Consider the following 11,914-nt stretch of genomic DNA (forward strand, 5'->3'; position numbering starts at 1 on the left):
AATCTGACAACACTACGTCCGCCATGTCGAGCGCACCACAAAACACAGCGCCATCTGTAGGTCTCCCGCGGCATGACGTCCTGCAACGACGATACCGCCATCTATGAGACGCCAAGCCGACTAAGACAGCGATGGGCCCACAGTGCCCATCTTTCGACCCCACCCACAAAGCCTGCGTCCTCTGTCGACCACAGCACCCCAACGCCAGCGCCTCTGCCGCACGAAATCGTCGACCGGCAATCACTCCACCGGCGCCCCACCCTAACCGCCCAACTCGCAACTCCAGCGGATGAACGGCGGACTTTTCCCGCAGTCGCAATGTGCAATCCACCCCTATAACTTGCGTTTCATGAAGAGTTATGTCCAATATGCGACATTCCCGCTGTCCCTATACATGAGCTGCGAGCTGTACCAGTTACGAGCTAGAGACGCGATCGCGTTGCTCTCTGTACGAATGCCGATGCTGAGCGGTCAGCTAGGAGGCGCTCCATCCATGTCGGTACCGGTGGGCGTTGCACTCGCAGTCGCAAAAACGTACGGCAAGTATATTACTCGGAAGAGTTTATGACAGTCCAAGCCCCCCTGCGTGGGGAGCGTCTTTCTAGGCCATGACCCACCGGAAGGGCGCAGCGTCCCCCACCCCAGACATGTGACGTCACACTATCGGTATTGACGACTCGACTCATTGCTTATAATCATTTGCCATACACCGGTGGAAGCTGCCGAGACGAGTAGCTACATAGCGCGCTCGCCGTGTCACTAATGTACAGAGATACAACAGTTTCGACTGGAACCGGATTAAACGTATACACGGCGCTGATTAGTAATACATAGACCCATCAGAATACAGATAATATATACAACTGTCCGTATACATGCTGAAAGACTCTGCTCACAATCACAACCACACGGCAGCCACACACTCTTATCACGCACTACTCTCCGCCTGTAACACGCACACAGACAATATGTAAGCACCAGCATGGAACAACACCCAGTGCATCCTCTCCGCCACATGAGACAATCCACACTGTCATAACCAGACTGGGAGGTCCACTCAGAAAACGGAATATCCCACCCCCCCGACAACCACCATTGCTCAGCTAAGCCACCAACACCCACACATGTCCTACACAGGGGTGCACCCAACATCACAATACTGCCTCCTCTCACAGCACACAAACAATGGCAGGAATGAAAGACACAGGTCTGCCACAAGCATGGAATCGGAGCGCCGCCTGTCATGAGCCAAAGGTGCATCCTGACGTGGCAAATCAGATGATGCCGCAGGCATCCACTTACTATAATCACAATCAACAAACCGACCGGCCGCCCCCCCCCCCCCCCCATTACACCTTTCCATACAACAATGTGTACCTTAACCTAAACTATACTGTACCTTAACCTAAACTATACTGTACCTTAACCTAAACTATACTGTACCTTAACCTAAACTATACTGTACCTTAACCTAAACTATACTGTACCTTAACCTAAACTATACTGTACCTTAACCTAACCTATACGGTACCTCAACCTAACCTATATTGTGCCTCAACCTAACCTATGTTGCGCCTTAACCTAACCTATGTTGCGCCTTAACCTAACCTATGTTGCGCCTTAACCTAACCTATGTTGCGCCTTAACCTAACCTATGTTGCGCCTTAACCTAACCTATGTTGCGCCTTAACCTAACCTATGTTGCGCCTTAACCTAACCTATGTTGCGCCTTAACCTAACCTATGTTGCGCCTTAACCTAACCTATGTTGCGCCTTAACCTAACCTATGTTGCGCCTTAACCTAACCTATGTTGCGCCTTAACCTAACCTATGTTGCGCCTTAACCTAACCTATGTTGCGCCTTAACCTAACCTATGTTGCGCCTTAACCTAACCTATGTTGCGCCTTAACCTAACCTATGTTGCGCCTTAACCTAACCTATGTTGCGCCTTAACCTAACCTATGTTGCGCCTTAACCTAACCTATGTTGCGCCTTAACCTAACCTATGTTGCGCCTTAACCTAACCTATGTTGCGCCTTAACCTAACCTATGTTGCGCCTTAACCTAACCTATGTTGCGCCTTAACCTAACCTATGTTGCGCCTTAACCCAACCTATGTTGCGCCTTAACCCAACCTATGTTGCGCCTTAACCCAACCTATGTTGCGCCTTAACCCAACCTATGTTGCGCCTTAACCCAACCTATGTTGCGCCTTAACCCAACCTATGTTGCGCCTTAACCCAACCTATGTTGGGCCTTAACCCAACCTATGTTGCGCCTTAACCCAACCTATGTTGCGCCTTAACCCAACCTATGTTGCGCCTTAACCCAACCTATGTTGCGCCTTAACCCAACCTATGTTGCGCCTTAACCCAACCTATGTTGCGCCTTAACCCAACCTATGTTGCGCCTTAACCCAACCTATGTTGGGCCTTAACCCAACCTATGTTGGGCCTTAACCCAACCTATGTTGGGCCTTAACCCAACACACGTTGGGCCTTAACCCAACACACGTTGGGCCTTAACCCAACACACGTTGGGCCTTAACCCAACACACGTTGGGCCTTAACCCAACACACGTTGGGCCTTAACCCAACACACGTTGGGCCTTAACCCAACACACGTTGGGCCTTAACCCAACACACGTTGGGCCTTAACCCAACACACGTTGGGCCTTAACCCAACACACGTTGGGCCTTAACCCAACACACGTTGGGCCTTAACCCAACACACGTTGGGCCTTAACCCAACACACGTTGGGCCTTAACCCAACACACGTTGGGCCTTAACCCAACACACGTTGGGCCTTAACCCAACACACGTTGGGCCTTAACCCAACACACGTTGGGCCTTAACCCAACACACGTTGGGCCTTAACCCAACACACGTTGGGCCTTAACCTGCTCTGTAATTGTCATACGACGCGTTAAATTAGTGTAGTGTTGCCTAACTGCAACCCCCGCAATATAGTTTGCTACTCGCACTGCCCGGTCCCCAGTGTATCGCTTCATGTTAAACACCTTGCAGCTATACACTGTAATGTGGATGGCAGCAGGACGTACATGCTCAATGCCCTTTGCAGTTGTTCATTGGCATTTGCAGTTGTTCATTGGCATTCGCATGGCGAAGCACTTAGCCTACGCTGTGGTACGGCCTGTGTCAACTGTCCGCTGATGTTGTACGTCCAAATCACACACTGTACTGCACATTGGTCCTCATGTACTGAATGATACATCGTGGTACATGTGACCGTACAACGACTGCGCCAACAACGGCGAACCATGCGGTCCAAATGTTGTGCACTCAGCTACGTGTCGTCTCCCTATAAGAGCTGGATTGCAGTGTGGTATGCCCTGGATGGCGATCAGCATGAGCCGTCTGTTGATGTAGTGGCGCGTGTTGTCAGACGTAGTCGTCTCTTCTCACACACCGTGATAGCATGGTGCACTGCGTTCCACATCTGCGACATGCGACAGAGGCCGGTTGACAGTCGTTCGCGCAATGGACATCGCATACGTACGGGGGCCACCTTCCACGTGTTCGCGAAGCGTGCACATGTTGTTGCGTGTATGTGGGCAGACATAGTGTGTCGTGACACCTGACACAGGCATGCAACAATCGTTGAATTTGCAAATGGCGATGGACGCCTACGTTTGCTGGTGACGTTACGCAAATGAACAACTGGTAAACCGTTGTGGTGCGGTTGTTCTCGCTAGAGGTGAATCAGTGATGGCGACGATCGGTTGAGCTACCAACCGGTTGTTCCAGCGATACCCACCATGCCCACGAACGTGAATGGCATCTGGGTGTGAAGCGATACGCGGCGGTGGCTGGGTGGGACCGTCCCCGGCCGGTGAGGGGGGGCCTCCCGGCGTGCTGGCCGCGCGGTGCGTGGGCGCACGCGCTACAGCCGGCTGGTGGGGGCGGCCAGTGGCAGGCGCGCCGGCCGACGGAGGCGGCAGGCGGCGCAGCTGCGCGCCGGCGCACCCTGCACGCGGCGCCGTGCGGCCAAAGTAGGTCCTCGCGGGCCCGGTGCGAAGCGCGGTGAACATCTGCAGTGTGCTGGTCCGATTGAGGACTGTGTGCGCTGAGGATGCGCCGCCGCCCGGCGCTCGGCGCCGCGACGCCGTCTGCTGCTCGGTCGCCTCTGCGGTTCTCGCAGGTGGTTTGTATCGCAGCTGTGCGGACGTGTTGGCGCGTGCGCTGTGCTGGGAGAGTTCGCTTCGGCACCCAAGTGGGGCTTTTGTCCTTCTGTGGCGCTGGCGTTGGAGCTGCCGGTCACCGTAGGTGGCGCGTGTTGTCTCCCGCCGGCAATGCCACGACAGCACGCTCCCGGGCCTCTGTCGGCAGCGGCAAGCTCAGTTGGGAGCACGGGTGGTCGCACCTAAAGCGTCTACTCGCCAAACCCCGGGCGATTGCGCCTCTCTCGAACCCGACCAAGTACTTAGGACGGCGCTGCGCGCCGCCGGGACCTGTGAGGGTTTCGAGGTGTATGGTGCAGGGGAGCTCAGCCTCCTCCTGTTTGCAGAATAATTGAGCGGACGCTTGCGTGTTCGCGCGGGCCCCCGGGACACACTCCCGGGCGGCCGGCTGCTCAGCTCTAGTTGACGCAGCTCCCTGGTTGATCCTGCCAGTAGTCATATGCTTGTCTCAAAGATTAAGCCATGCATGTCTCAGTACAAGCCGCATTAAGGTGAAACCGCGAATGGCTCATTAAATCAGTTATGGTTCCTTAGATCGTACCCACGTTACTTGGATAACTGTGGTAATTCTAGAGCTAATACATGCAAACAGAGTCCCGACGCACGGGAAAGCGGTCTGCGTGGCGCCACCTGGGGAAGGTGTGTTGCCTTCCGAAACTGGGTTAAAACCGCCAGGAGACCCTCTGATTCCCGGAAACCTTCAGACTGTCTGAAGTGCTCTGTGGCTCAGAGGAACCTGAGTGGGGCGGGGACCGTAATGTCCTATCCCGTGGCCTTGACGTGGCCCCGGCGCTCAGTAGCCCCCTAGATGGGGTGAAGCTAACACGGGAAGGGCCGTCCATGCATGACGTTAAAAGGCTAGCCCTTAACTGGGTGCAATCCTCACCGATCCGCACTGGCCCACCGTGAATTATCAAAAGCGGTGGGTGAGACATGGTCGGCCATGATCCCCCAGTACGTGTGGAGGCCCTCCGGGGAACGTAACTCGGGTTTGAGTGCCGCACCGTCTCGATGATGTCAAACTCCACAACATAAGACCCGGGCCATTCCATCATTCTTTCAACATCATCATCTTCTCATAACATCTCCGGGCTGTGGAAAGGTGAGGGTTGTCGTTGTGTCAAGGAAGGACGTTAAACTCCCGTCAAGGTAGGACGTTAAACGCCCCCAACCCAAAGCGAAAGCAAAGGGTGCGTGGCGCAGGGGGAGCTGCGCAAAGAGGACACCACACCAGCTGTGTCCTCACGCCGGTGGCTGGTTTGCCGTCGTGGGATCCTGCCCCAAGTCGGCAAGTGTGCTTCGCCGCGCCTCTGGTCTTCCGAGGCGTGTTCCGCCAAGCCCAGGAGGTGGTAACACAACCTGGGTGAGGTTAGATGGGTCCAGACCCCCGAACGACTGGGTGACCGGCCCGCCACCTGAGTAGGAGTGGGTCCTTGGCCGTCAGGTGGAAACTCGGGCCAGTAGGGGGCGAAGGGCGGGAGGTGCATCCGCCTCCCCGGAGTGCGGGGCATACTTGCCGGTGCGAGATAGGTGAAATCGGAGGTGGCTAGTTTGTCGAAGAGGACCAGTGCGCTGGAAACGGCGCGCTGAACCTGGCAGCTCTGAGGAGTCCTTGGTCTAGGGGCGAGGCCGGTGGACGAGCTGCACTTAGTCCCCCCCCATGCCAGAGGAGCCGGTCCGGGGTAAGAGACGTGGCTCCCAATTTTTTCGCTTGTCAAACTGGAATGATGGCTACAGAAGAGACAAGCGAATCGAGTGCGCCCTCGCGGGCTTCTATGCTAGCTGATTTCTCGCCACAAGATGGCCTGAATCAAGCGACGGAGGAAACCACGACAGAACGATTTATGAGGCTAAGCCAATTTATAGACCAAAATGTAAAGAATGGCAAAATTAGTCAAGCAGCCGTTCAAACAATCAAAAATGAACTGGCGGCATGGTCAATTGCAAGTGCCAAATTAGAGGGCAGGATAGAGGAGCTAGAGAAGGAAAATGATAGACTTAGGAAGCAGCCAACAAAGTCATGGGCTGCTGTTGCAGCGCAAGCGGCAACAAAGACACAATCTACCAAGGATACGATTGCGAGAGTGTCGAAACGACCTGACACAGCGGTCTTTCTGCGACCACTCCCAGGACAGGACATTAAGAAAGTTCAGGAGGTCTTTGCAACTACAATAAATCCAGCTAAAGACAAAATAAAGATTAATAGAGTTAAGGCAACTAAAAATGTGGTTATCGTAGATGTTGCCACAGAGGAGGATAAAGACAAGATTCTGGCAAATCAGAAACTCTGTAAGTCAGTCCGATGCGAGCCCCCACGAAAGAGGAACCCACTGGTCATCTTATACGATGTTCCAGTCTCACTGACCAACGAAGACATTTGTGACACCTTATATCAACAAAACCTAGATGACATGAACATTGAGACTTTCATGAAGGATTTTAAATTAAGATTTAGGACAGGACCGAGGGATCGAGATGTGGTCCACCATGTGGCAGAGGTTTCAGGGGCTCTCTGGAAAAGATTGACAACTATGGGCAAGGTATACATCGGCTTTCATGCAATAAATGTAAAGGACTTCCTGGTGGTACCTCGTTGCCACAACTGCGCAGATATTGACCATATACACAAATACTGCACTAGGAAACCGGCTTGCTCCAGGTGTGGTTCTGAAGATCACTTAAGAAAGAACTGTAGTAGAACAAATGTTTGCGTCCCATGTACACGTAGAGGGAAAAAGTCCTGCGGGGCATCTGGCAGAAACTGTCCTACCTATAAAATGTTAGAACAGCGCTTAATAGCCAGAACCGATTATGGCTGACGCTGTAAGTAGAAACAGGACACCTAGGAAAAGAAAATCACCGAGCAAACAAAGAAGAGATGCCGAAAGAGCACGAAAATTCAAACAATTCATAAATCAAACACAGAACATCAAAGAAATAACTATGAGAAGTGTAAGTACACAAACAGAACTAGCAGATGAAGCAGACAAACAAAAAACTCCCACAAAAGACACAACCAGACAGCTTGACCCTTGTAATTCTGATCCTCCACATGTCACTTCCACACTCAACCCTGAAGCGGCAAACTTTATTGCCCGATCAGTAACAACGAGGCAACCCCCCACAACAACACTAAGCACCCGCACGCCACCTGAGGACTCAAGACTCCAAGACACAAACACCGCCACCCCTACACAAGACATCACCCCTACAGAAATTCTACAGGATAGCTCTGTTACAAGTACCACACAAATGGAGACAACAACATCAAGACTCACAGGAGTAGACCCTAGGAGAATTTACCCGAACTTAGAATTCGCTATGCAGCTTTCCCGCCTGGAGCAGCCGGCCATCCTCACTACAGCACTTCGGCACGTCGTGCGCGTAGGGCATAAATACGGAAGAAGGGTCACTTTCTCCACAATGGAGGCTGTAGACAGAATACAGCTAAGGTCAATGAACCTCCCCACTGATTTCGGAGCCCTGCGTGACTTACTTATAAAAGTGTTTGCAAGGAGAGGGGAAAAATTCGTGCTAGACGAAATATATGCACAGTCTGTCCTGGCCAATGGCCGGATTGCATCAAACTGGAACAAACCTTGGCCCGAATGTAATTTTCATACATACTTCCCATAATGCAACCAAAAGTCGTAATTGGTCAAATTAACACCCACAATAGCCGCCTTGTCATGCAGGAGCTGCGGAGAATAGTGGAGGAGCTGAGACTGGATGTAATCTGTCTACAGGAGCCATACTCTCGAGCTGGGCAAATCCCCTTCATGTCAGCCTCCTGGCAAGTCATTTCCAACGGGGAAGAACCCCAAGCAATAGTAATCATCACAAACAAAGGACTAAGAGCAACAACAATAACACAGTTGTCAAACAGCCACTGTAACGTGGTGGAATTACAAACGCCTCTCGGCCTGGTCTTCATAGTAAACATGTACTTCCAGTACGGAGGGAATTTTGAGGATCACCTAGATCATCTTGCGGAAACTACCACGTTATTACAAGGCAAAAGAGTCATTATCACGGCAGATATAAATGCGAAATCCCCCCTATGGTTCAGCGGCACCAGAGACGCAAATGGCGGAAAGGCTGAGGAGTTTATCATGGCCCAGCAGCTTGTCGTGGCCAACAAACCAGGAAATCCCCCCACCTATACAGGTGGAGGCGGTTTAGGGACCAACATCGACGTCACCCTGGCCACATCCAACATCAGTAGTAACATACATAATTGGAGAGTTAAGGACCAAGTCACCACAAGTGACCACAATTTAATTGTTTTTCAACTCAGTCAAGAAGAGTGCCGCTGGGACCTGGGGTGGGAAGTACAATATAACTATAATAAAACCAACTGGGAACGTCTGGCTCGAGAGTGTAGTATTCCTCCATTGCCCGAGGGTGACCTGGACGTGGATAGGTACGCCGAGGAACTGGTGGGATCAGTGGTTAGGGCGGTAAAAGCTGCTGTTCCAACTAGGAGAAGGGCCGTAGCGGCCTCTCCATCGCCATGGACTGCTGACCTCGAACGTCTGCGCCAGTCTGTCCGACGGGCGAGGAGGTATTACCAGCGATGTGCCATCTGGCCCGAAAAACAATATTGGTTGCAGCAATATAGAGAAACAAAGGAAGCATTCCAGAAGGAATTAAAACAGGTTAGAATGAGTAGCTGGGAGGATTATGTACTCAGACAACTCGAAACTGACCCGTGGGGAATTCCCTACAAGTTGGTCAGAGAGAAGATAAGGTCCCCGGCAGTCCTCTCCACTCTCAGAGAGGCTGGAAGAACTACAGAGTCCTGGCGGGAGACCGCTGAGGTCCTCCTGAGGACTCTGCTTCCAGATGATGAGGAAGACGGGGAAACAGAGACCCAGCAGCAAATCCGTAGGGCAGACCAGCAGGAGTACACCAACAACACCCGGGTGTACCCTTTTTCTGAAGAAGAAATTGCTGTGAAAATAAAATCGTTAAAAAAAGGGGAAAGCACCAGGACCAGATGGTATAGTAGCGGAGGTGATACAGTTCCTCGCCCCGCAGCTAATAGCACCTCTTACAGGGTTATACAATGAATGTCTCAGGGTAGGTAAATTCCCTAAGATATGGAAAAGGGCGAATATGGTTATCATTAAGAAGGGCAAGGACAAAGATCCTATGGAGCCAAAGTCCTATAGACCAATATGTCTCCTAGACATCATGGGGAAACTGTTAGAGAAGCTGTTGGCTGACAGACTGACTGCACACAGAACTTTGTGTGGGATGAGCGATAGGCAATTCGGCTTTCGGCCGGGGCGATCGGCGTCTGACGCAATCGCCCTGGCGGCTGAGGTCTGTGGCTCTGCCCCACACAAATACGTGGTTGGCATCATGGTGGACATCAGTGGCGCCTTTGACAACCTGTGGTGGCCCTCGCTCTTCTCCCGCTTGCGTGAGAAGGAGTGCCCAGGGCCCCTCTATGGCTGTCTCAGGAGCTATTGCATGGACAGGGAGGTCTGGTTATCATCGCCTAGCGACAAAATAAGCAAGACCATTACGAAGGGGTGTCCCCAGGGCTCCGTACTGGGGCCACTCTTTTGGGACGTAAATGTAGAGCCATTGTTAGAAAACCTACAACTCTGCGAGGACGTGCTAGACGTGATAGCCTACGCGGACGACCTCCTCCTGTTGGTCGGCGGCCGTAGCCGAGAAGAACTTGAACCAAAAGTAGAAAGGGCAATAAACATACTTGCTGAATGGTGTCAACAAGCCAAAATGAAGGTTGCACCAAATAAGTCAACATACCTTCTTTTAAAAGGCAGCCTAGTTAGGAATCCCACAGTAAGGATTGATGGAATTCCAGTTCTTCGGCGTCGCGAAGCGCGATACCTTGGAGTAATAATTGATGAAAAATGGAATTACACATCTCATATCGAAACCATTACACTACGCGCAATAGAAACCTTAAACAACCTCATCAACATTGGTCATAAAAGATTTCACCTGCCACCTGCTCTTATCAAATTATATCACAATAGCATCCTTTCATCAATAGTAGGTTATGCGTGTGGGGTCTGGGCCCACAGACTCACGAGGGTGATGCCGGCCATGGCCGTGAGAAGAGTGCAAAGAAACATGATAATGCGGTCCGTAGGTGCCTACAGAACGACACCTGGGGGGGCTCTATTGGTGTTAATGGGATTATGCCCGTTAGATATAAAAATAAGGGAACAGGCCGCATGGTACTGGGTGACTAAGGGTAAAACAGATAAGACAAGGGAAATATTAGGGGTCCAGGTAGGAAATAAACCTGCCATAAAGATAAGAGGGGAAGAGTTATGGCAAATATCTTGGGAGAACGAAGAAGCTGGCAGGAGGGTCTTTCAGTTGCTGCCAAACATCAGGGAACGACTTGGGATGACCTACTTCGAGCCAAGCAGGGGACTATTGCACTTTCTCACGGGACATGGACCATATCCGACATACTTATGTCGGTTTGGAAAAAGAGCTACACCAGCGTGTGACTGTGGTGCTCAGGACGGAACACCGGAACATATCATATACAACTGCCCGTTATATGATGATGTGGCGCATGACCTGCGATCGCAATTACCAGATCACGACACTTATGCCCTGATACGACGTGCCGATACCTTTAGTATCCTTAATAAATTGGCAAACGAGGTATCACATAAGGTTTTGCGAGAATTCCTAAGAAATCAAGAAAGATGATATCAACCCGGATTAGACCAAGATGTACTCGCCATACCGCCGGGTGCGGAGCAGGCCAGTCTCCATTGACTGGAATCCGCCGCACTACTGGACCAGGACAGCGAGTGCATCACCCACCAGGCTACGACAATTGCACTCAACTTAGACTTAGAACCATCATTATTAGTAGTAGTAAATTTAGAACACTAACAACACTAACAAATAGGGACTGCAGCGAAAAAAACAGACTTGGCCAGCCCAGTGCCAGGGGCACGCTCACATGGGTTTAGCTCAGTGAGCAGGCCTCACAATAGTAGGTTTGTAATACCAACTGGCACACCTGTAATCGCTGCAGAATATAACAGAATAGTAGGATAGTCTAGCAGATTAACCTTGTCCATAAGTTAGCCAGTTGAAATACTAAAAAGTAGAACTTGCTGTATTTAGAAGTAGTATAATACATAGACCCACTAATTATTAAGGTGGTGGGTTATCTTTTGTATTATTATAAAGTTGTAATGTATTGTGTTAATAAAGTTTTTTTTTTAAAAAAAAAAAAAAAAAAAAAAAAAAAAAAAAAAAACAGAGTCCCGACCAGAGATGGAAGGGACGCTTTTATTAGATCAAAACCAATCGGTCGGCTCGTCCGGTCCGTTTGCCTTGGTGACTCTGAATAACTTTGGGCTGATCGCACGGTCCTCGTACCGGCGACGCATCTTTCAAATGTCTGCCTTATCAACTGTCGATGGTAGGTTCTGCGCCTACCATGGTTGTAACGGGTAACGGGGAATCAGGGTTCGATTCCGGAGAGGGAGCCTGAGAAACGGCTACCACATCCAAGGAAGGCAGCAGGCGCGCAAATTACCCACTCCCGGCACGGGGAGGTAGTGACGAAAAATAACGATACGGGACTCATCCGAGGCCCCGTAATCGGAATGAGTACACTTTAAATCCTTTAACGAGTATCTATTGGAGGGCAAGTCTGGTGCCAGCAGCCGCGGTAATTCCAGCTCCAATAGCGTAT

This window comes from Schistocerca serialis, unplaced genomic scaffold (assembly GCF_023864345.2).
Source record: "Schistocerca serialis cubense isolate TAMUIC-IGC-003099 unplaced genomic scaffold, iqSchSeri2.2 HiC_scaffold_1052, whole genome shotgun sequence".
NCBI classification, from domain to species: domain Eukaryota; kingdom Metazoa; phylum Arthropoda; class Insecta; order Orthoptera; family Acrididae; genus Schistocerca; species Schistocerca serialis.